The sequence below is a fragment of the Somniosus microcephalus genome, chromosome 31, assembly GCF_052327205.1.
Source record: "Somniosus microcephalus isolate GS21.2 chromosome 31, FLI_Smic_1.0, whole genome shotgun sequence".
Classification (NCBI taxonomy): domain Eukaryota; kingdom Metazoa; phylum Chordata; class Chondrichthyes; order Squaliformes; family Somniosidae; genus Somniosus; species Somniosus microcephalus.
The window spans coordinates 15,263,363-15,288,221 of record NC_141017.1 but is presented as its reverse complement, the minus strand read 5'-3'; the positions used below and the strand labels follow the sequence as shown (position 1 = coordinate 15,288,221).

Here is a 24,859-nt window from a genome sequence, read left to right as displayed (position 1 = left end):
TTGAGTCACCTTTTTTGTTTTATTTACATGCCAAACTTGGTTGAACAAATTCTGTAGTTCATCCATGCGGTCTTTGAATGTTTGCCATTGCCTATCCACCGCCAACCCTTTGAGTGACATTCCCCAATCAATCCTACCCAACTTGTGCCTCATACCATCGTAGTTTCCTTTATTTAAATTCAGGACCCTAGTCTCTGAGTCAACTACTTCACTCTCCATCTTAATGAAGAATTCTATCATATTATGATCGGTCCGATCCAAGGGGCCTCGTATAACAAGATTGCTAATTAATCCTATCTCATTACATAATACCCAGTCTAAGATGGCCTGAGCTCTAGTTGGTTCCTCGACATATTGGTCCAGGAAGCCATCCCGTATGCACTCCAGGAATTCCTCCTCCACAGTATTGTCACTAATTTGGTTAGCCCAATCCATATGTAGATTAAAGTCACCCATGATAACTGCTGTGCCCTTATTGCACGCTTCTCTAATTTCCCTTTTCATGCCATCCCCGACCTCCGCATTACTGTTTGGAGGTCTATATACCACTCCCACTAACGTTTTCTGCCCCTTGGTATTTCTCAGTTCTACCCATACAGATTCCACATCATCAGAGCTAATATCCTTCCTTTCAATTGTGTTAAGCCCCTCTTTAACCAGCAATGCTACCCCACCTCCTTTTCCTTTTTGCCTAGCTTTCCTGAATATTGAATACCCCTGGATGTTGAGTTCCCAGCCTTGGCCACCCTGGAGCCATGTTTCCGTAATCCCAATCAAATCATATTTGTTTACCTCTATTTGTGCAGCTAATTCATCCAGCTTATTACGAATGCTCCTCAGATTAAGACACAAAGCCTTCAGGCTTGTTTTTTTAACGCTCTTGGACCTTTTAGAATTATTATTTACTGTGGCCATGTTTGATTTAAACCGTTGATTTCTCTGACTGCCACTTTTGTTTTTCTCCTTCCTGTCTTTTGCTTTTATCCTTGTTTCCCTTTCCTCTGTCTCCCTGCTCAGGTTCCCAACCCCCTGCCATTTTAGTTTAAACCCTCCCCCAGAGCACTATCAAACACCCCCCCTAGGACATCGGTCCTGGTCCTGCACAGGTGCAAACCATCCAGTTTGTACTGGTCCCACCTCCCCCATAACCGGTTCCAATGTCCCAGGAATTTGAATCCCTCCCCCTTGCACCATTCCTCTAGCCACGTATTCATTGAAATATCCTTCTATTTCTACTCTGACTAGCACGTGGCACTGGTAGAAATCCTGAGATTACTACCTTTGAGGTCGTATTGTTTAATTTACCTCCTAACTCCCTATATTCAGCTTTTAGGACCTCATCCCATTTTTTACCTATATTGTTGGTACCTATATGCACCACGGCAACTGGCTGTTCACCCTCCCCTTCCAAAAAGTTCTGCAGCCGCTCTGAGACATCCTTCACCCTTGCACCAGGGAAGCAACACACCATCCTGGAGTCTCATTTGCGGCCGCAAAAACGCCTATCTATTCCCCTTACAATAGAATCCCCTGTGGTACTCGTGATCTGAGTGTGTTTCCCTGTGATATTCGTGCTCGGAGTGTGTTGCCCTGAGGTACTCGTGCTGTGATGTGTTTCCCTGTGTTACTCGTGCTCTGAGTGTGTTTCTCTGTGATATTCATTCTCTGAGCGTGTTTCCTTGTGGTACTCGTGCTCCGAGTGTGCTTCCTTGTGGTACTCGTGCTCTGAGTGTGTTTCCCTGTTATAGTCGCACTCTGAGTGTGTTTCCTTGTGGTACTCGTGCTCCGAGTGTGTTTCGCTGTGACACTCATGCTCCGAGTGTGCATCCCAGTGGTACTCGTGCTCCGAGTGTGTTTCCTTGTGGTACTCGTGCTCCAAGTTTGTTTCTCTGTGATACTCGTGCTCTGAGTGTGTTTCCATGTGGTACTCGTGCTCCGAGTGTGTTTCCTTGTGGTACTCATGCTCCGAGTGTGTATCCTTGTGGTATTCGTGCTCCGAGTGTTTTTCCTTGTGATACTCGTGCTCTTAGTGTGTATTCCTCTGGTACTCGTGCTCCGAGTGTGTCTCCTTGTGGTACTCGTGCTCTGAGTGTGTTTGCCTGTGATACTCGTGCTCCAAGTGTGTTTCCCTGTAATAATCGTGCTCCGAGTGTGTTTCCCTGTTATACTCGCGCTCTGAGTGTGTTTCACTGTGATACTGGTGCTCCGAGTGTGTTTCTCTGGCGTGCTCATGCTCTGAGTGTGTTTCCTTGTGGTACTCGTGCTCCGAGTGTGTTTCCCTGTGACACTCATGCTCCGAGTGTGCATCCCTGTTGTACTCGTGCTCCAAGTTTGTTTCTCTGTGATACTCGTGCTCTGAGTGTGTTTCCGTGTGGTACTTGTGCTCTGAGTGTGCTTCCTTGTGGTAGTTGTGCACCGAGTGTGTTTCGCTGTTGTACTCGTGATCTGAGTGTGTTTCCCTGTTGTACTCATGCTCTGAGTGTGTTTCCCTGTTGTACTTGTGCTCTGAGTGTGGGTCCATGTTGGACTTGTGCTCCGAGTGTGTTTCTCTGTGATATTCGTGCTCCGAGTGTGTTTCATCATGGTACTGGTGCTCTGAGTGTGTTTCTCTGTGATACTTGTGCTCTGACTGTGTTTCCTTGTGGTACTCATGCTCCGAGTGTGTTTCATCATGGTACTCATGCTCTGAGTGTGTTTCTCTGTGATACTCGTGCTCTGAGTGTGTTTCTCTGTGATACTCATGCACTAAGTGTGTTTCCTTGTGGTACTCGTGCTCCGACTGTGCTTCCCTGTGACACTCATGCTCCGAATGTGCATCCCTGTGGTACTCGTGCTCTGAGTGTGTTTCTCTGTGATACTCATGCTCTGAGTGTGTTTCCCTGTGGTATTCGTGCTCCGAGTGTGCTTCCTTGTGGTACTTGTGCTCCGAGTGTGTTTTCCTGTGTTACACATGCTGTGAGTGTATATCCTTGTTGTACTCTTGCTCCGAGTGTGTCTCCCTGTGCTACACGTGATGTGAGTGTGTTTCCTTGTGGTGCTCGTGCTCGGAGTGTGTTTCCCTGTGACACTCGTGCTCCGATTGTGCATCCCTGTGGTACTCGTGCTCCGAGTGTGTTTCCTTGTGGTAATCGTGCTGCGAGTGTGTTTCCTTGTGGTACTCGTGCTCTGAGTTTGTTTCTCTGTGATACTCATGCTCTGAGTGTGTTTCCCTGTGGTACTCGTGTTCTGAGTGTTTCCTTGTGGTACTCATGCTCCGAGTGTGTTTCCCCGTGACACTCTTGCTCCGAGTGTGCTTCCTTGTGGTACTCATGCTCTGAATGACTTTCCCTGTGATGCACTTGCTCCGAGTGTGTTTTTCTGTGGTACGCGTGCTCCGAGTGTGTCTCCTTGTACTCGTGCTCCGAGTGTGTTTCCCTGTGCTACACGTGCTGTGAGTGTGTTTCCTTGTGATACTTGTGCTCTGAGTGTGTTTCTCTGTGATATTCATGCTCCAAGTGTGTTTCATCATGGTACTGGTGCTCTGAGTGTGTTTCCCTGGGGTACTCATGCTCTGAGTGTTTTTCCCTGTGATAACCGTGCTCTGAGTGTGTTTCATCGTGGTACTCGTGCTCTGAGTCTGTTTCCCTGTGTTAATGGGGCTCTGATTGTGTTTCCCTGTGCTACTGGTGCTCCGAGTGTGTTTCCCTGTGGTACTCGTGCTCCGAGTGTGTTTCATCATGGTACTCATGCTCTGAGTGTGTTTCCCTGTCATACTCGTGCTCCGCGTGTGATTCATTGTGGTACTTGTGCTCTGAGTGTGTTTCCCTGTGATAATCGGGCTCTGAGTGTGTTTCCCTGTCATACTGGTGCTCCGAGTGTGTTTCCCTATTGTACACGTGCTCTAAGTGTGTTTCTCTGTTGTACTCATGCTCTGAGTGTGTTTCCCTGGGGTACTCGTGCTCCGAGTTTCTTTCATTGTGGTACTTGAGCTCCAAGTGTGTTTATCTGTGGTACTCGTGCTCCGAGTGTGTATCTCCGTGATACTCGTGCTACGAATATGTTTCCCTGTGGTACTCATGCTCTGATTGTGTTTCCCTGTGGTACTCGTGCTCTGAGTGTGTTTCATCGTGGTACTCATACTCTGAGTGTGTTTCCTTATTGTACATGTGATCGAAGTGTGTTTCTCTGTTGTACTCATGCTCTGTGTGTGTTTCCCTGTGATACTCATGCTCTGAGTATGTTTCCCTGTGCTACTCGTTCTCCGAGCTTCTTTCATTGTGGTACTTGAGCTCCAAGTGTGTTTATCTGTGGTACTCGTGCTCTGAGTATGTTTCCCTGTGGTACTCGTGCTCTGATTGTGTTTCCCTGTGGTACTCGTGCTCTGAGTGTGGGTCCATGTTGGACTTGTGCTCTGAGTGTGTTTCCCTGTGATATTCATGCTCCGAGTGTGTTTCATCATGGTACTGGTGCTCCGAGTGTGTTTCTCTGTGATACTCGTGCTCCGAGTGTGTTTCCCTGGGGTACTCGTGCTCTGAGTTTGTTTCTCTGTGATACTCGTGCTCTGATTGTGTTTCACTGTGATACTTGTGCTCCGAGTGTGTTTCATCATGGTACTCGTGATCTGAGTGTGTTTCCCTGGGATACTCGTGATCTGAGTGTGTTTCTCTGTGATACTTGTGCTCCGAGTGTGTTTCCTTGTCATACTTGTGCTCCGAGTGTGTTTCCCTGTGGTACTCATGCTCCGAGTGTGTTTCATCGTGGTATTCGTACTCTGAGTGTGTTTCCCTATTGTACATGTGATCTAAGTATGTTTCTCTGTTGCACTCCTGCTCTGAGTATGTTTCTATAGCAATCTGGGATGTTATGATTAAGGTTATCCACCAGGTGGTGCTGTAGCCAATGCTGCTGCTAAGGTCAGAGGTTTGCTTCCTGTCAAGGCAGCAAAGATGAAATGCCTGGATGCAGGCAAGATGTTTGTTACTCTGTTTGTTAATAAAGTACTTGTGCTAATTCTACGATATCGCCTCTTCGAGTCCTTGTCTCACAACATGGATTTATCACATTTGGCGACGAGGTAAAAAGGACGCTGGATAAAGAAGAGAAGTCTGCCAGGACTTTTAAACAACAAAATCACGAGCTGAAGTTAGCTACCAGTTGGAAGAGAGCATGGCTGCCACAGTAGGAACGGTTTCCGCTTTTGATAGTCAAGCACAAACCTGGGAGGAATACTGTGTGAAGTGTTGGGTTATTTCTTCGAAGCAAATGAAATAAATGATGCTGGAAAAAGGAAAGCCATTCTCCTTAGTTCAGTGGGAAGCCAGACCTACAGTTTGATGAGGAATCTGCTCAGTCCTGAAAAGCCTGGAGACAAATCATTTGTTGAATTAGTGGCTTTGCTAAAAGAACATTTCAACCCTAAGCCTAGTGAGATTGTACAGTGGTTCAAGTTTAATTCAAGGAACAGGAAAGAGGAAGAGCGCGTAATGGACTATGTAGTGATGTTGCGTAAATTAGCACGAGATTGCAATTATGGGAGCAACCTGAAGGAAATGCTGCGAGATAGGCTAGTTTGCGGAATTATGGACGACCGAATGCAGCGTAGATTATTATCCGAGACTGGGTTTACTTATGAAAAAGCATTGGAACTTGCTCAAGCCATAGAGACAGCGAACCGAGATGTAAAAGAAATACACAGCTAATGCTACGCAAGTTGCAGGTCAGGTTGTTGTGCACAAGTTGAACATGCGTCAGAAACCACAATGTAAGCATGTGAAGGCATGTTATAGATGCAAGGGCGTTCACCTGGCGAATGAATGCGGTTTCTGGAGGAAAAGTGCTACAAGTGTGAGAAACAAGGACACATAAAACGAGCTTGAAGGGCGAAATCACCTGTGGAGGAATCCAAACCAAAAGGGGGAGGACAGCAAAACCAAGGGAGAGAAGTGAAAAAACATGGAGCACACCACATCAGCAGGGAAGCTGAGGAAGAAGAGGACATGTTCATAATGTATAGCATGTTAGAGAACATTCCAAAAGTGGCTCCTATCACATTGCAACTGACAGTAAATGACTCTAAGGTGAACTTTGAAGTGGATACAGGGTGCGGCGTGACCATAATGAACGAGGCGGAGTACTCAAAATTGTGGAACCGTGCAAAGGTTCCAGAGTTAAAGCCTTGCTCCCTGCATCTTAAAACATATACAGGTGAACGAGTAGCGACATTAGGTACAGCTAAGGTAACTGTGCAACACAGGGACACAGTGGAACAGCTACCTGTAGTTATAGTATCGGGTAGCGGACCAAACCTGTTAGGTTGGGGCTGGATGAAAGAACTTAAATTAGACTGGGGAGCAGTACATCAAATAGATGCGGGCAAACAGTTGACTTTGCAAGAAGTGTTGAGTGAACATGAGAGTGTGTTCAAGGAGGAACTTGGCACATTCAATGGCCCCCCAGCTAAGATTTATGTAGACAAGGAGGCACCGCCAAGGTTTTTTAAACAACGACCTGTGCCTTATGCCATGAAGCCAAAGGTAGAGGCTGAGCTTGACCGTCTATTGAGAGAGAACATACTGGAGCCGGTGAAATGTTCGGAATGGGCAGCTCCCATAGTAATTGTGTTAAAACCGGACAATTCGGTAAGACTCTGTGGAGACTATAAATTGACTGTCAATCGGGTGTCCAAACTAGAGCAGTATCCTATTCCCAAAACACAGGATCTCTTTGCAAACCTGGCTGGAGGAAAGAAATTCACAAAGTTGGGTATGAGTCATGCCTACTTGCAGATTACACTGGATGACGAATCAAAGAAGTATGTCACCATAAATACACACAAGGGCTTGTTTACATATAACCGCTTATTGTTTGGTGTCTCATCTAGTCCAGCTATCTTCCAGAGGACAATCAAAGGTGTACTACAAGGGATTCCACATGTTTCCATCTATCTGGATGACATTCTGGTGACGGGAAGAACCGACCAGGAGCATCTGAGCACTCTGAGAAAGGTACTACAGAGATTGGAGAGGGCAGGGTTCCGGCTCAAGAGGAGTAAGTGCACTTTCCTGGGGAATGAGGCAGTGTTCCTGGGACACAGAGTGGACGCCACCGGGCTCCATCCACTCAAGGAGAAGGTACAAGCACTGCAGGACGCCCCTGCTCCTACAAATGTGGCTGAGTTAAAAGCTTACCTGGGACTGCTGAACCATTATAACAGGTTTTTACCAAACTTGTCAACTGTGTTAGCACCTCTTCACAAACTACTGCGCAAGGAGACACAGTGGCAGTGGGGAGAGGAGCAGGGGGTTTCATTTGAACAGTCCAAGAAACTGATGCTGTCGTCGGATGTGCTGGTTCACTACAATGCAGAGAAAGACATCATTCTCTCTTGCAACGCTTCACCTTATGGGGTGGGGGCAGTTCTTTCACACTGCATGGAAGATGGAACTGAAAGACCAATAGGGTTTATGTCCCGAACTCTAACACCAGTGGAAAAAAACTATTCCCAGTTAGACAAAGAGGGGTTAGCAGTAATGTTTGGGTTACAGAGGTTCCACAAGTACATATATGGCAGGAATTTCACCACATGCACCGATCATAAACCTCTTCTCTCTCTTTTCAACGAAATGAAAGCAGTTCCACAGATGGTGTCACCCCGGATCCAGAGGTGGGCAGTGACGTTGAGGGCATATGAGTATGTCAAGAACTCGAAGAGGCGATATCGTATAATTAGCACAAGTACTTTATTAACAGAGTAACAAACATCATGCCTGCATCCAGGCATTTCACCTTTGCTGCCTTGACAGGAAGCAAACCTCTGACCTTAACAGGAAGCAAACCTCTGACCTTCGTAGCAGCATTGGCTACAGCACCACCTGGTGGATAACCTTAATCATAACATCCCAGATTACTATATCCCTCCCCCCTTAAAATTTCAGTAAGAATTTCTTAACAAACAACCATTCCTGAGGGTCACATAAGGAGTCTCCATTCATCATGTTCCATACTTGATGAATCTAACAGTTCAGTATCAATCTCTCTGGTGGCTTGCGAGTCCTTTGTGAACGTCTAACAGTCAAGTCCCTGCTTGTTTGTGGTGAAGCCACCAGCTGCTCCTGAGCAGTGCTCAGAGTATCTGACTCTGCAACGATGGTTTCCTCTTGACGAATAGGTTCCTGTGGAATTGGCTCTGTCCCTGGTGGTGGCACCACAGATGCACTTGGATAACTGGGGGCAAACCTGTCTTCAGTCATTGCATCTGGAACCTTCATTTCAATTTCCCCTTGTCTGGGAAGTATCTGATCTACATGTCTGCGTACTACCCTACCATCTCCCAACATGACCTTGTATGATACTGGACCTGTCATTGAGTCTATGAAGCCAGGAATCCACTTTGGTCCATAACTGAAATTCCTGGTAAGGACCGCATCTCCTTCTCCAAAACTTCGGCTCTTTGTTCTTTTGTCATGGTTCTCTTTTTGTTTGTTTTGTCTGTTTTCCATTTTCCTTTTTAGGTCTGGGTGGACAAGGTCAAGAGTGGAGCGTAGTCTGCGACCTAATAACATCTCAGCAGGAGAGAGTCCTGTGGTGGATTGAGGTGTTATTCTGTAGCTGAACAGTACCCGTGACACTTTGGCTGCTAAACTCCCTTCTGCACTTTTTTTCATCATCTCCTTAAATGTTTGTACGGCTCTCTCCGCAAGTCCATTCGAGGACGGATGATATGGAGCCGAGGTCACCTGTACTATGCCATTTTTTCTCAAGAACTCTTTTGTCTCTGTACTCACAAAACAAGTGGCATTGTCACTCACCACGATCTCCGGTAGCCCTTGATTACTGAAGCTCCGACGCAGGCAGTCTATAGTAGTAGTGGCGGAAGCAGAATTTACAGGATAAACATCCATCCATTTGGAATGTGCATCAATGATTATGAGGAACATCTTCCCCATGAATGGACCCGCATAATCTAAGTGCAATCTTCTCCATGGTTTATCCGGCCACTCCCAGGGGTGGAGAGGAGCCGCTGCTGGTGCCTTCCGGTGTTCCTGACAAGTGCTGCATGTCTTGACTAGATTTTCTATCTCCTCATCTAGCTTTGGCCACCACAAGTAACTCCTAGCCAAGGCTTTCATACGCGAGACCCCAGGATGGCACTGATGTAGTTGCTCTAGGATAGACTGTCGTGCTGGCTGTGGAATAATCACTCGTGCTCCCCACAACACGCAACCATCTTGCACACTCAGCTCTGTTTTCCTGACACTGTAGGGTGTGAAGTCAGCCCCTTCCGGCTGCTGTGGCCATCCCCTCACCACATATTCTCGAACTCTGGACAGTACTGGATCTTTACCTGTCCATGTTCTTACTTGCTCTGCAGTCACAAGTGCCGTGTCAGTGTCCTCCAACATCAAAACTCTGTCCCCTGGAGCTGCATGGATAGGTGTGCCTGGCAGTGGAAGACGGCTCAAGGCATCTGCGTTCCCATGCTACTTGCCCGCCTTGTAGACGATGACATACTCATATGCCCTCAACGTCACTGCCCACCTCTGGATCCGGGGTGACACCATCTGTGGAACTGCTTTCATTTCGTTGAAAAGAGAGAGAAGAGGTTTCTGATCGGTGCATGTGGTGAACTTCCTGCCATATATGTACTTGTGGAACCTCTGTAACCCAAACATTACTGCTAACCACTCTTTGTCTAACTGGGAATAGCGTTTTTCCGCTGGTGTTAGAGTTCGGGACATAAACCCTATTGGTCTTTCAGTTCCATCTTCCATGCAGTGTGAAAGAACTGCCCCCACCCCGTAAGGTGAAGCGTCACAAGAAAGAATGATGTCTTTCTCTGCATTGTAGTGAACCAGCACATCCGACGACAGCATCAATGTCTTGGACTGTTCAAATGAAACCCCCTGCTCCTCTCCCCACTGCCACTGTGTCTCCTTGCGCAGTAGTTTGTGAAGAGGTGCTAACACAGTTGACAAGTTTGGTAAAAACCTGTTATAATAGTTCAGCAGTCCCAGGTAAGCTTTTAACTCAACCACATTTGTAGGAGCAGGGGCGTCCTGCAGTGCTTGTACCTTCTCCTTGAGTGGATGGAGCCCGGTGGCGTCCACTCTGTGTCCCAGGAACACTGCCTCATTCCCCAGGAAAGTGCACTTACTCCTCTTGAGCCGGAACTCTGCCCTCTCCAATCTCTGTAGTACCTCTCTGAGTGCTCAGATGCTCCTGGTCGGTTCTTCCCATCACCAGAATGTCATCCAGATAGATGGAAACATGTGGAATCCCTTGCAGGACACCTTCGATTGTCCTCTGGAAGATAGCTGGACTAGATGAGACACCAAACAGTAAGCGGTTATATTTAAACAAGCCCTTGTGTGTATTTATGGTGACATACTTCTTTGATTCGTCATCCAGTGTAATCTGCAAGTAGGCATGACTCATATCCAACTTTGTGAATTTCTTTCCTCCAGCCAGGTTTGCAAAGAGATCCTCTGTTTTGGGAATCGGATACTGCTCTAGTTTGGACACCCGATTGACAGTCAATTTATAGTCTCCACAGAGTCTTCCCGAATTGTTCAGTTTTAACACAGGTACTATGGGAGCTGCCCATTCCGAACATTTCACCGGCTCCAGTATGTTCTCTCTCAATAGACGGTCAAGCTCAGCCTCTACCTTTGGCTTCATGGCATAAGGCACAGGTCGTTGTTTTAAAAACCTCGGCGGTGCCTCCTTGTCTACATAAATCTTAGCTGGGGGGCCATTAAATGTGCCAAGTTCCTCCTTGAACACACTCTCATGTTCACTCAACACTTCTTGCAACGTCAACTGTTTGCCCGCATCTATTTGATGTACTGCTCCCTAGTCTAATTTAAGTTCTTTTATCTGGCCCCGACCTAACAGGTTTGGTCCGGTACCCGATACTATAACTACAGGTAGCTGTTCCCCTGTGTCCCTGTGTTGCACAGTTACCTTAGCTGTACCTAATGTCGCTACTCGTTCACCTGTATATGTTTTAAGATGCAGGGAGCAAGGCTTTAACTCTGGAACCTTTGCACGGTTCCACAATTTTGAGTACTCTGCCTCGTTCATTATGGTCACGCCGCACCCTGTATCCACTTCAAAGTTCACCTTAGAGTCATTTACTGTCAGTTGCAATGTGATAGGAGCCACTTTTGGAGTGTTCTCTAACATGCTATACATTATGAACATGTCCTCTTCTTCCTCAGCTTCCCCGCTGATGTGGTGTGCTCCATGTTTTTTCACTTCTCTCCCTTGGTTTTGCTGTCCTCCCCTTTTGGTTTGGATTCCTCCACAGGTGATTTCGCCCTTCAAGCTCGTTTTATGTGTCCTTGTTTCCCACACTTGTAGCACTTTTCCTCCAGAAACCGGCATTCACTCGCCAGGTGATCGCCCTTGCATCTATAACATGCCTTCACATGCTCACGTTGTGGTTTCTGACGCATGTTCAACTTGTGCACAACAACCTGACCTGCAACTTGTGTAGCATTAGCCCTGTCTGAGCCCTGTATTTCTTTTACATCTCGGTTCGCTGTCTCTATGGCTTGAGCAAGTTCCAATGCTTTATCATAAGTAAGCCGAGTCTTGGATAATAATCTACGCTGCATTTGGTTGTCCATAATTCCACAAACTAGCCTATCTTGCAGCATTTCCTTCAGGTTGTTCCCATAATTGCAATCTTGTGCTAATTTACGCAACACCACTACATAGTCCATTATGCTCTCTTCCTCTTTCCTGTTCCTTGAATTAAACTTGAACCGCTGTACAATCTCACTAGGCTTAGGGTTGAAATGTTCTTTTAGCAAAGCTACTAATTCAACAAATGATTTGTCTCCAGGCTTTTCAGGACTGAGCAGATTTTTCATCAAACTGTAGGTATGGCTTCCCACTGAACTAAGCAGAATGGCTTTCCTTTTTCCGGCATCATTTATTTCATTTGCTTTGAAAAAATAACCCAACACTTCACAGTATTCGTCCCAGGTTTGTGCTTGAATATCAAAAGCGGAAACTGTTCCTACTGTGGCAGTCATGCTCTCTTCCAGCTTGTAGCTAACTTTAGCTCGTGATTTTGTTGTTTAAACGTCCCGGCAGACTTTTCATTCTTTATGCAGGGTCCTTAAGTTGCCTCGTCGCCAAATGTGATAAATCCATTAAGTGGAACAAGGACTCAAAGAGGCGATATCATAGAATTAACACGAGTACTTTATTAACAACTGGGAAACACGTTTACAGACAGCCTGCATCAGCATCCTGGCATTCCAACTTGTGCTGACCTATACAGGAATCAAACCTCTGACCTTAACAGGAAGCAAACCTCTGACCTTAGTCGTAGCATTGGCTACAACACCACCTGGTGGATAACCTTAATCACAACATCCCAGATTACTATAATAACTGTGCTCCGAGTGTGTTTCATCGTGGTACTCATGCTCTGAGTGTCTTTCTCTGTTGTACTTGTGCTCTGAGTGTGTTTCCCTGTGGTACTCGTGCTCTGAGTGTCTTTCCCTGTGGTAATCTGGCTCCAATTGTGTTTCCCTGTGGTACTCGTGCTTTGCGTGTGTTTCCCTGTGGTACTCGTGCTCTGAGTGTGTTTCATCGTGGTACTCGTGCTCCGAGTGTGTTTCCTCATCGTGCTCGTGCTCTGAGTGTGTTTCCTTGTTGTAAAAATGCTCCAAATGTGTTTCTCTGGGGTACTCATGTTCTGAGTGTGTTTCTCTCTGATATTTGTGCTCTGAGTGTGTTTCTCTTGGGTACTCGTGCCCTGAGTGTGTTATCTTGTGGTACTCGTGCTCTGAGTGTGTTTCCCTGTGGTACTCATGCTCCGAGTGTGTTTCCCTGTGATACTCGTGCTCTCAGTGTATTTCCCTGTGGTACTCATTCTTCGAGTGTGTTTCTCTGGGGTACTCGTGTTCTGAGTGTGTTTCCCTGTGACACTCATGCTTTGAGTGTGTTTCCCTGGAGTATTCATGCTCTGAGTGTGTTTCTCTCTGATACTCGTGCTCTGAGTGTGTTTCTCTGGGGTACTCGTCCTCCGAGTGGGTTTCTCTGGGGTACTCGTGCTCCGAGTGTATTTCTCTGTGGTACACGTGCTGTACAGTGTGTTTCCTTATGGTTTTCGTGCTCGGAGTGTGTTTCCCTGTGGCACTCGTGCTCCGAGTGTGTTTCCTCATCGTGCTCGTGCTCTGAGTGTGTTTCCTTGTTGTAAAAATGCTCCAAATGTGTTTCTCTGGGGTACTCGTGTTCTGAGTGTGTTTCTCTTGGGTACTCGTGCTCTGAGTGTGTTTCTCTGTGGTACTCATGCTCTGAGTGTGTTTCCATGTGGCAGTCGCGCCCTATGTGTGTTTCTCTGGGGTACTCGTGCTCCGAGTGTGTGTGTCTGTGGTACTTGTGTGCAGAGTGTGTGTGTTTGTGATACTCGTGTGCAGATTGTGTGTGTCTGTGGTACTCGTGTGCGGAGTGTGTGTGTCTGTGGTACTCGTGTGCGGAGTGTGTGTGTCTGTGGTACTCGTGCAGTGTGTGTGTGTCTGCGGTACTCGTGTGCGGAGTGTGTGTGTCTGTGGTACTCGTGTGCAGAGTGTGTGTCTGTGATACTCGTGTGTGCAGAGTGTGTGTGTCTGTGATACTCGTGTGCAGAGTGTGTGTGGCTGTGGTACTCTTGTGCGGAGTGTGTGTCTGTGGTACTCGTGTGCGGAGTGTGTGTGTCTGTGGTACTCGTGTGCGGAGTGTGTGTGTTTGTGATACTTGTGTGCGGAGTGTGTGTGTTTGTGATACTCGTGTGCGGAGTGTGTGTCTGTGATACTCGTGTGTGGAGTGTGTGTGTCTGTGATACTCGTGTGCGGAGTGTGCGTGTCTGTGGTACTCGTGTGCGGAGTGTGCGTGTCTGTGGTACTCGTGTGCGGAGTGTGTGTCTGTGATACTCGTGTGTGGAGTGTGTGTGTCTGTGATACTCGTGTGCGGAGTGTGCGTGTCTGTGATACTCGTGTGCGGAGTGTGCGTGTCTGTGGTACTCGTGTGCGGAGTGTGCGTGTCTGTGGTACTCGTGTGCGGAGTGTGCGTGTCTGTGGTACTCGTGTGCGTGTCTGTGGTACTCGTGTGCAGAGTGTGCGTGTCTGTGGTACTCGTGTGCGGATTGTGTGTGTCTCTGGTACTCGTGTGCAGAGTGTGTGTGTCTGGTACTCGTGTGCGGAGTGTGTGTGGCTGTGGTACTCGTGTGCGGAGTGTGTGTGTCTGTGGTACTCGTGTGCAGAGTGTGTGTGTCTGTGGTACTCGTGTGCAGAGTGTGTGTGTCTGTGGTACTCGTGTGCAGAGTGTGTGTGTCTGTGGTACTCGTGTGCAGAGTGTGTGTGTCTGTGGTACTCGTGTGCAGAGTGTGTGTGTCTGTGGTACTCGTGTGCAGAGTGTGTGTGTCTGTGGTACTCGTGTGCAGAGTGTGTGTGTCTGTGGTACTCGTGTGCAGAGTGTGTGTGTCTGTGGTACTCGTGTGCAGAGTGTGTGTGTCTGTGGTACTCGTGTGCAGAGTGTGTGTGTCTGTGGTACTCGTGTGCAGAGTGTGTGTGTCTGTGGTACTCGTGTGCGGAGTGTGTGTGTCTGTGGTACTCGTGTGCGGAGTGTGTGTGTCCGTGGTACTCGTGTGCGGAGTGTGTGTGTCCGTGGTACTCGTGTGCGGAGTGTGTGTGTGTCCGTGGTACTCGTGTGCGGAGTGTGCGTGTCCGTGGTACTCGTGTGCGGAGTGTGCGTGTCCGTGGTACTCGTGTGCGGAGTGTGCGTGTCCGTGGTACTCGTGTGCGGAGTGTGCGTGTCCGTGGTACTCGTGTGCGGAGTGTGCGTGTCCGTGGTACTCGTGTGCGGAGTGTGCGTGTCCGTGGTACTCGTGTGCGGAGTGTGCGTGTCTGTGGTACTCGTGTGCGGAGTGTGCGTGTCCGTGATACTCGTGTGCGGAGTGTGCGTGCCTGTGATACTCGTGTGCGGAGTGTGCGTGTCTGTGGTACTCGTGTGCGGAGTGTGCGTGTCCGTGGTACTCGTGTGCGGAGTGTGCGTGTCCGTGGTACTCGTGTGCGGAGTGTGCGTGCCTGTGATACTCGTGTGCGGAGTGTGCGTGCCTGTGATACTCGTGTGCGGAGTGTGCGTGTCTGTGATACTCGTGTGCAGAGTGTGTGTGTCTGTGGTACTGATGTTTTGAATGTGATTAGCTGCTGCTGTTTGCTCTGATGATATGCCTCATCATCGGCTGTGTTCTGGTTTAAGTGGAGCTCTTTACGAATTTTATAAAATGAAGCTATAATTGTTTAAAGGTTACTTAGGATGAAAAGTAAATGATTGTGAATGAGGTTCCAAGAAAAGGGTGTTAGTATAGAGATAATAGGGCTGGATTTTCTCCTTTTGTATATAGTAATGAAACAAAATAAGCTCCATAATTGCAGCATTTTTGGATGGAGGAAATTCATCTCTTTACTCTTCATGTATGCTGATTAGATGTCAGCCATGGCTCAGTTGGCAGCACTCTCACTTCTGGAGTCAGAAGGTTGTGGGTTCATAGTCCCACTCCAGAGACTTGAGCCCATAAAGCTAGGCTGACACTCCCAGTGCAGTGCTGAGGGAGTGCCGCACTGTCGGAGGTGCCGTGTTTCAGATGAGATGTTAAACCGAGTGCCCCGTCTGCTCTCTCAGGTGGCTGTTAAAGATCCCATGGCCTCTATTTCGAAGAAGAGCAGGGCAGTTCTCCCCAGTGTCCTGGCCAATATTTATCCCTCAATCAACATCACTAAAAAACAGGTTATCTCATTGTTGTTTTGTGGGAGCTTGCTGTGCGCAAATTGGCTGCCATGTTTCCTACGTTACAACAATGACTACACAGCTAAGTTAATTTTGAGGAAGGATGTTCTTGCCATGGAGGGAGCGCAGCGAAGATTCACCAGACTGATACCTAGGATGGCAGGAATGACGTATGAGAGATTGGGTCGATTGGGCTTATATTCGCTGGAGTTTAGAACAATGAGAGGGGATCTCATTGAAACTTATAACATTTTAACAGGACTAGACAGACTAGATGCAGGAAGGATGTTCCCGATGGTCGGGGAGTCCAGAACCAGGGGTCACAGTCTAAGGATAAGGGGTAAGCCATTTAGGACAGAGATGAGGAGGAATTTCTTCACCCAGAGAGTGGTGAAGCTGTGGAATTCTCTACCACAGAAGTCAGTGGAGGCCAATTCATTAAATATATTCAAGAAGGAGTTGGATATATTTCTTAAGGCTAAAGGGATATGGGGAAAAAGCAGGGACAGGGTACTGAATTTGGATGATCAGCCATAATCTCATTGAATGGCAGAGCAGGCTCGAGGGGCCGAATGGCCTACTCCTGCTCCTATCTTCGATGTTTCTAATTCATTGACTGTAAAGATCTTTAGGCCATCCTGAGGTTGTGAAAGGCGCTATATAAATGCAAGTCTTTTCTTTCTTCCTTTCCACCACAGAAGAGGATAGTGCCGGCATTAGGGAGGAAGGGGGCTCAGGTAGCCGGCCAACCTCCACCAATCCCATGTACGGCTTTAATGGCCACTTCGCCATCAATGCTCACTCACTGGGAAAGACTATCCCCGCGACCACTCATGCCCTGTTCATGGAACCTGGCTGGGTTGCAAGTTGGCTGCTGCATGTATGTGCACACCGCCTGCATTTCAAAAGACAAAAGGTTCCACCTCAGTGATCAATGGCTAAGGCGAGGAACTGCGGAATAAGGGGTGAGGTGCGGCGTGGATAGAAAGTTGGCTTAACAGCAGGAAATAGTGTTAGCATAAACAGGACTATTTCAGCCTGGACATCGGGTATGTTCAGGGTACCCTAGGACTTGCTCTAGGTGTCTGCTGTGCCTCAGTTGGCAGCACTCTTGCCTCTGAGTCAGAAGGTTTTTGGGTTTGTGCCTCCTCCGGGGCAAAATCTAGGTTGGACACAGTAGTGAAGGAGTATATTCATGATTTGGGCGAGGTTTTCATGATCAAAGTCTCCCAAGTTTTCAAATTATGGCAAAATCAGAGCCAGGGAAAATGAAAGATTCAAAATGATTTCGATTTTTATAGTTAGTTGAGCCAAGCAGTGGCAAATGCAGTTCAATGTGGCTAAATGTCAAATAATTAGTACGGGAACAAGGAACCAAAAGAGGGAGTGCGTTTTAAATGGAACAGTGGCGCTGATCAGGAAGCGCTCTGGGGATCGTCCTGTGAAACTGTTAGCACAGTGCTCAGCTTTTCTTTAATTCATTCGCGGGAGGTGGGCAAGGCTGGCGTTTATTGCCCATCCCTAATTGCCACAGTAAAAAGCCAAATAAGGTCTCGGGTACATTTGCAGCCACAAGGGGTGGTGTAATGGTTACTGGACTCGCAATCCAAAAGACCAGGAGTTCACATCCCACCGTTTGAGAATTTCAAATTAGTTTAGATTTTTGAAAAAAACATTTGGAAATAAAAAGCCCCTAATGAAACCGTCGGATTGTGGTAAAAACCCAACTGGTTCACTCGTGTCCTTTAGGAAAGGATACCTGGCGTCCTTACCCGGTCTGGCCTATATGTAACTCCACAGTCCCCACACCAATGTTGTTGACTCTTAACTACCCCCTGAAGTGGCCGAGCAAGCATTTGTTTGAATCAACATCAGAGGGTTGTCCTATGATGAGAGATTGTGTAGAATGGGCCTATGCTCTCTGGAGTTTAGGAGAATGAGAGGTGATCTCATTGAAACATACCAGATTCTGAAGGGGGATTGACAGGGTAGATGCTGAGAGGTTGTTTCCCCCTGGCTGGAGTGTCCAGAACTAGGGGGCACAGTCTCAGGATAAGGGGTCGGCCATTTAAGACCGAGATGAGGAGGAATTTCTTCACTCAGAGGGTTGTGAATCTTTGGAATTCTCTGCCCCAGAGGGCTGTGAATGCTGAGTCTTTGAGTATATTCAAAGCTGAGATCGATAGATTTTTGGACTCTAGGGGAATCAGGGGATATGGAGATCGGGCGGGAAAGTGGAGTTGAGGTCGATGATCAGCCATGATCTTATTGAATGGCGGAGCGGGCTCGAGGGGCCGTGTGGCGGAGCGGGCTCGAGGGGCCGTGTGGTGGAGCGGGCTCGAGGGGCTGTGTGGCGGAGCGGGCTCGAGGGGCCGTGTGGCGGAGCGGGCTCGAGGGGCCGTGTGGTGGAGCGGGCTCGAGGGGCCGTGTGGCGGAGCGGGCTCGAGGGGCCGTGTGGCGGAGCGGGCTCGAGGGGCCGTGTGGCGGAGCGGGCTCGAGGGGCCATGTGGCCTACTCCTGCTCTTATTTCTTATGTTCTTAAAATGAGAGCAACTAGAGATGGGAAATTAATGCTGGACTTACTAGTGAGGACGAATCCCGAAAATTAATTCTGAAAAAAAAGATAGAGTACAAATCTAAAGAGGTTGTATTGTGACATGTTGATCAGGCCCGATTTGGATGCTGTGTAGTGTTCTAGTCCCCTAATCATAGGAAAGATATTTCCACCATCTACAAGGCACAGGTCAGGAGTGTGATGGAATACTCTCCACTTGCCTGGATGAGTGCAGCTCCAACAACACTCAAGAAGCTCGACACCATCCAGGACAAAGCAGCCCGTTTGATTGGCATCCCATCTACCACCTTAAACATTCACTCCCTCCACCACCGGCGCACCGTGGCTGCAGTGTGTACCATCTACAAGATGCACTGCAGCAACTCACCAAGGCTTCTTCGGCAGCACCTCCCAAACCCGCGACCTCTTCCACCTAGAAGGACAAGGGCAGCAGGTGCATGGGAACACCACCACCTCCAAGTTCCCCTCCAAGTCACACACCATCCTGACTTGGAAGTATATTAGCCGATCCTTCATCGTCACTGGGTCAAAATCCTGGAACTCCCTCCCTAACAGCACTGTGGGAGTACCTTCACCACACGGACTGCAGCGGTTCAAGAAGGTGGCTCACCACCACCTTCTCAAGGGCAATTAGGGATGGGCAATAAATGCTGGCCTTGCCAGCGATGCCCACATCCCATGAACGAATAAAAAAAAAAATCCCAAAGAAGGGGCAACAAAGATGATTCCAGCTATCAGGAATTGAAGTTATGATGAAAGGTTAGACTTGCTCTCTTTGGGGAGATGGGGTGAGAAAAAGAGACTTTGAGGTGAGCTGATTTCAAGGGATTTGGCAAACTTGGCCCAGGCAAATTGTCGCTTATGGGTCAAGGTTCAAATCCCGGGGGGGGGGGGCAAAGGGCAAAAATTAGGAGTCAGAGGGAAATCAAGTGAAACTTTTTTTTTACCTGAAGGGTAATAGAGATGAGGCATAAATTATCTGAGAATGAAGTGGAATCAAACAGAAAGAGACAATTGATGTGTTTTCAGGAGAAGGGGTTGAGGAGTATAGCGAGAGGAAAGATCAATGGGATTGATCGATCAGTAATGGGTAGCCTTGGATGAACCTAAGGGTCTCTTCCTGTTCCTAAGAAAGCTTCCATTCCTTAACTAATTGGTTTTCTGCCATGGCAACTGCTGCTATGGTGTGAGGCTCGTGCAAGGAGCTTCATTAGCACCGGTAACACCTTGTTGGGGCACAAGCTCTGGTTTAATCCATCTGTTAAAATAATGGACAGAGAAATGTCACAACCATGGCGAGCATTCATACTCTAATATCACAAACGGTCATTTCTAACTTGGGTGTCAGCCGTGGCTCAGTGGGTACCACTCTCACCTCCGAGTCAAAGATCGTGGGGTCAGAGTCCCACTCCAGAGACTTGAGCACAAAATCCACTGACACTCCCAGTGCAGTACTGTGGGAGTGCCGCACTGTCGGAGGTGCCGTCTTTCGGATGAGACGTTAAACTGAGGCCCTGCCTGCCCTCTCAGGTGGACATGAAAGATCCCATGGCAGTATTTCAAAGAAGAGCAGGAGAGTTCTCCCCGGTGTCCGTGGCAACATTCTTCTCTCAGCCAGTGCTAATAGAGGTGCATCATCTGGTCAATCATCTCATTGGCGTTTGTGGGATCTTGCTGCAATTGTCGACATAGCAATCGTCTGCGCTCTTAAAAAAAATAGTTCATTATGTGGAACATTTTGGTATGTTGGAGAAGCATGTTCCGATGCTGTCTAAACACAAGTCTTTCTTCTTTACTACAGACCAATGTACGGGCTACTTGTGTGACTAAGATGTAGTTGTTGTAGTACGATGCAGAGACCCACACGCATTCATAACGTTTAGGATGCAGTTTGAGGCTTAATCTTATTAAGACTGTCTCTAGTCCCCTAGGTTAGTGACACCTCTTATACTGATCTTTCACCCCTCACACTGACCTTTCACCCCTCACACTGACCTTTCACCCCTCATACTGACTCACCCTCACACTGACCTTTCACCCCTCGCACTGACCTTTCACCCCTCGCACTGACCTTTCACCCCTCACACTGACCTTTCACCCCTCACACTGACCTTTCACCCCTCACACTGACTTTTCACCCTCACACTGACCATTACCCTCACACTGACCTTTCACCCCTCACACTGACCATCACCCTCACACTGACCTTTCACCCCTCACACTGACCATCACCCTCACACTGACCTTTCACCCCTCACACTGACCATCACCCTCACACTGACCTTTCACCTCTCACACTGACCATCACCCTCACACTGACCATTCACCCCTCACACTGACCTTTCACCCCTCACACTGACCGGCAGGGGAAGCCCTCATCCTCTACTACTCAACCATGACTGATTTGGTCTGTCTGGCACTCAAAAGTCATACAAAGGTCATTGTTGGAAATTAGCTGGTAGAATATAAAAGGTGAAGCCCCTCCTTTTTGATTCATACACCGCACATTTACTGCCTTCTCAACCTACCCATCAATCCTTTCCATCTCATATATAGCAGCTACCCTATCACTGTGTAACACTCTCATGCTATCACCAGGTCTCCCTGTTATTCTGTCTCTGTGTCTCCCTATATTACATAGTATTTATAGCACAGAAACAGGACATTCAGCCCCAACTGGTCCATGCTGGTGTTTATGCTCCACACGAGCCTCCTCCCACCCCTCTTAATCTCACCCCATCACCATATCCTTCTATTTCTTTCTCCCTCACGTACTTATCCAGCTTCCCCGTAAATGTATCTATACTGTTCGCCTCAACCACTCCCTGTGGTAGCGAGTTCCACATTCTCACCACTCTCTGGGTAAAGAAGTTTCTCCTGAATTCCCGATTGGATTTATTAGTATCTATCTTATATTTATGGCCCTTAGCTCTGGTCTCGCCTGCAAGTGGAAACATCTTCTCTGTGGCCCAGAAATTGGTGTCGGGGGCTTCCCGCGGGTGTAAGCCCCCGACCTACACTTACATAGCGCGCCGACAGTTGAAGCCTGGCCCTGCGTGGATTTCCTGTCTGTGGCCCGGTCCAGCTCCCGGCGCGCTGTGCTTGCGTGATCCAGCAGCGTACTTAGTGCGATGCGTCGGCTGGGATCACGTGAGCACTGGGCAACCAATCGGAGGTTGCAAAAGTTCATTCGTGAGTTTGATGGTAAGAACTGTCAAACTCATGAAAACTCCGGGCGCCCAAAACACTACTTAAACTTCAAATAAAAGTTTTTAAAAATCCCACTAATTAAATGAATTATTAATAACTGTAAAAAAACTAATTTAAACAATTATTCAAATTTTTGAAAAAATATTTTTTTAAGAAATCGGGTCTAAAAATACACTTACCTTACTGTAAAGTCTTTAAAAATAATAAACCTGTGGAAAAAAAATTCTAACTAAGTACTTATGTCTGCTTTTTTCTCGCGTAAAAACTGGAGGCCTTATCGCACGGGCAACCCTGTTTATAAAAAAAAAAAGGAATTTCAGCGCGCACGCGCAGACTCCTGCGCTCACGCATTCCACCTCTGAACCCCTTGGTTCAGAGGAAAGGAAATGCCGGTTTTCCGCGAATGCGCTGTGAAAACCGGCACTTCCATCGGGCCCACGCGTGAGTACACGGTGCTTACTCACGCGTTGGGACCCGAATTACTGGGCCAATGTCTACCCTGTCAAACCCTTTCATAATCTTGAAGACCTCTATCAGGTCACCCCACAGTCTTCCCTTTTCTAGAGTAAAGAGTCCCAGCCTGCTCAATCTGTCCTGATAGGTATAACCTCTCAGATCTGGTATCAGTCTAGTAAATCTTCTTTGCACCTTCTCCAGTGCCTTTTTATATCATATGGAGACCACAAGTGTGGTCTAACCAAGGTTCCATACAATTTTAACATAACTTCCCTGCTTTTCAATTCTATCCCTCTAGAAATGAACCCCAGTGCTTCGCTTTTTTTTAATGGCTGTATTAACCTGCGTCGCTACTTGTAGTGATCTGTGTATCTGTAGTCCCAGATCCCTCTGTTCCTCTGCCCCATTTAGACACTGTGGGGGTGATTTTCATTCAGAAGTCGGATTGGAGGCGGGACTACAACTTTCGGGGTTGTAGTCCCGCCTCCCTCGAGATGCAGCCAATCCACGCGATTTTAACTTGATTGACCTTGTTGAGCCCGCGGGCTCAGCAGGCCAATTAAGGGCCACCCGGCAACAGGTGACGTCACAGACTGAAATTTCATCTGTCAAGACTTTTTGACAGAGGAAATATCAGTGTTTCACAGCTGTTTGAAGCTGTCAAACACTGACAATCTTACTTCTAACCTGAGTCCTTCTACACAGACTCAGTTAGAAATCTCACCAGCACAGAAAGCTGCAGGCTGTCACTTTTGATAGTTCGCAGCCATTCTGCTTTCTGTGCTGGTTAGATGATGGACTCCCGAAACCTAGAGGAAGGAAGGCTGAAAAGGTAAGTACAGGTAATTTAAACTTCTTTACACACTTTAGACACACCAAACACACTTACCTTTGCACTCATGCACCCATCACTCACCTGAACACCGACATCTCGACCCCTCCAAGTCCTTCAACCCGACGGCCCGCCTCCTCTAACCTGGCGTGGTTTGGAGCCGTCGGGAATCCCACACTTCAACATCAAAAATAGGGATTAGGCTAAAAACTGCCTGTTAACTACCTGTTAACAGGCAGTTAATTGGCACTAATCCTTTCCCGCCTCGGGTAGGCGGGTCCCAGTGCGGAGCTGGTACCCGCCTCCTTTGAAACTTACTTGGGGGCGGGATGGTGTAGGGACCCCCGAATTCGGGACTTTAAACCTCCGCACGCCTCCAATCCCGACTCCACGGGTCAATGAAAATCAACCCCTTATTTTCCAAGAAGTGTGCAGCTTCCTTATTTTTCCTACCAAAATATACCACCTCACACCTATTTTGAAGTTCATTTGCCAATTGCACACCCATTCTGCAAATTAATTAATGTCTTCCTGTTATTCTATCTCTCTGTCTCCCTGTTATTGTGTCACCCATCAGTGTGGCGCTGTTACTCCGTCGCTGTCTCTCTGTTGCCCTGTCGCTGTCTCTCTGTTGCCCTGTCGCTGTCTCTCTGTTGCCCTGTCGCTGTCTCTCTGTTGCCCTGTCGCTGTCTCTCTGTTGCCCTGTCGCTGTCTCTCTGTTGCCCTGTCGCTGTCTCTCTGTTGCCCTGTCGCTGTCTCTCTGTTGCCCTGTCGCTGTCTCTCTGTTGCCCTGTCGCTGTCTCTCTGTTGCCCTGTCGCTGTCTCTCTGTTGCCCTGTCGCTGTCTCTCTGTTGCCCTGTCGCTGTCTCTCTGTTGCCCTGTCGCTGTCTCTCTGTTGCCCTGTCGCTGTCTTTCTGTTGCCCTGTCGCTGTCTCTGTTGCCCTGTCGCTGTCTCTCTGTTGCCCTGTCGCTGTCTCTCTGTTGCCCTGTCGCTGTCTCTCTGTTGCCCTGTCGCTGTCTCTCTGTTGCCCTGTCGCTGTCTCTCTGTTGCCCTGTTGCTGTCTCTCTGTCGCTGTCTCTCTGTTGCCCTGTCGCTGTCTCTCTGTTGCCCTGTCGCTGTCTCTCTGTTGCCCTATCGCTGTCTCTCTGCTCTCCTGTTACTGTGTCACACCGTAAACCTGGGATTATATTCACAGTGGTGACCAGTTGCTCTCCTGTTACTGTGTCACACTGTAAACCTGGGATTATATTCACAGTGGTGACCAGTTGCTCTCCTGTTACTGTGTCACACTGTAAACCTGGGATTATATTCACAGTGGTGACCAGTTTCCATTAATTCACCGCCGGGATGAAGAATTCTAGGTTTTCTTTAGCTTTAGTTTCTTTTGTTGCCTTTGCACCCCTGCTGGGGTACAGTTCCATCGGCACTGACTTTAAATGGTCATTCTAAAAGTTTACGGTTAGACAGTGAGAGCTGGCAGGTTAGTGAACAGTAGAGCCCCTTGCAGTCTAATGCGATGCTGTACTCACCCATCGTCCACACATGCACGTTCTCTAGCAGGAATCTCCAGATACCAACCAAGAGCAGGAACCCATGGCTCATGTCCCTCCCGCTAACCCAGGGGCATGGAGGCCGATTGTGGTACCAAATTGTTGGCCCAATAGATTACCAGCTAACTCACCCCAAAGTGGGGCTCAAACCTGTGTCCTTCGGGCTTACATGGCCTGGCGCTAGTCCACATAGTGGGGTTAATTTACCGTTGGTCGCTGGTGAAAGACGGGCGATATCGAAGTGGACGCCCGGTGCATGCCCCGCCCGACTTTCACCTTCCATCGACTTTAATGGTTAACATAACAAAGTTAATCGGTTAACAAATCGGGCGGGGCGTATAATGGGCGGCCACTTCGATATCGCCCAAAGTTAACATTGAACCCCCCCTCCCCTCCCCTCAGTGTCTTTATTACCCCCTGGGTTTTTCGGGTGGGGATGGGGAGGTGGTGCTTGCCCTGGGGCACTGTGTCAG

The 24,859-nt window shown here is 48.0% G+C and overlaps 1 protein-coding gene across 2 annotated transcripts in view; it reads left to right on the top strand.

Annotated features, from left to right (window-relative positions):
* The window catches only part of LOC147097600 (adhesion G protein-coupled receptor L1-like), a 410,191-nt gene that overhangs the window by 185,303 nt on the left and 200,029 nt on the right, over positions 1-24,859 (top strand). The window lies entirely within an intron of this gene.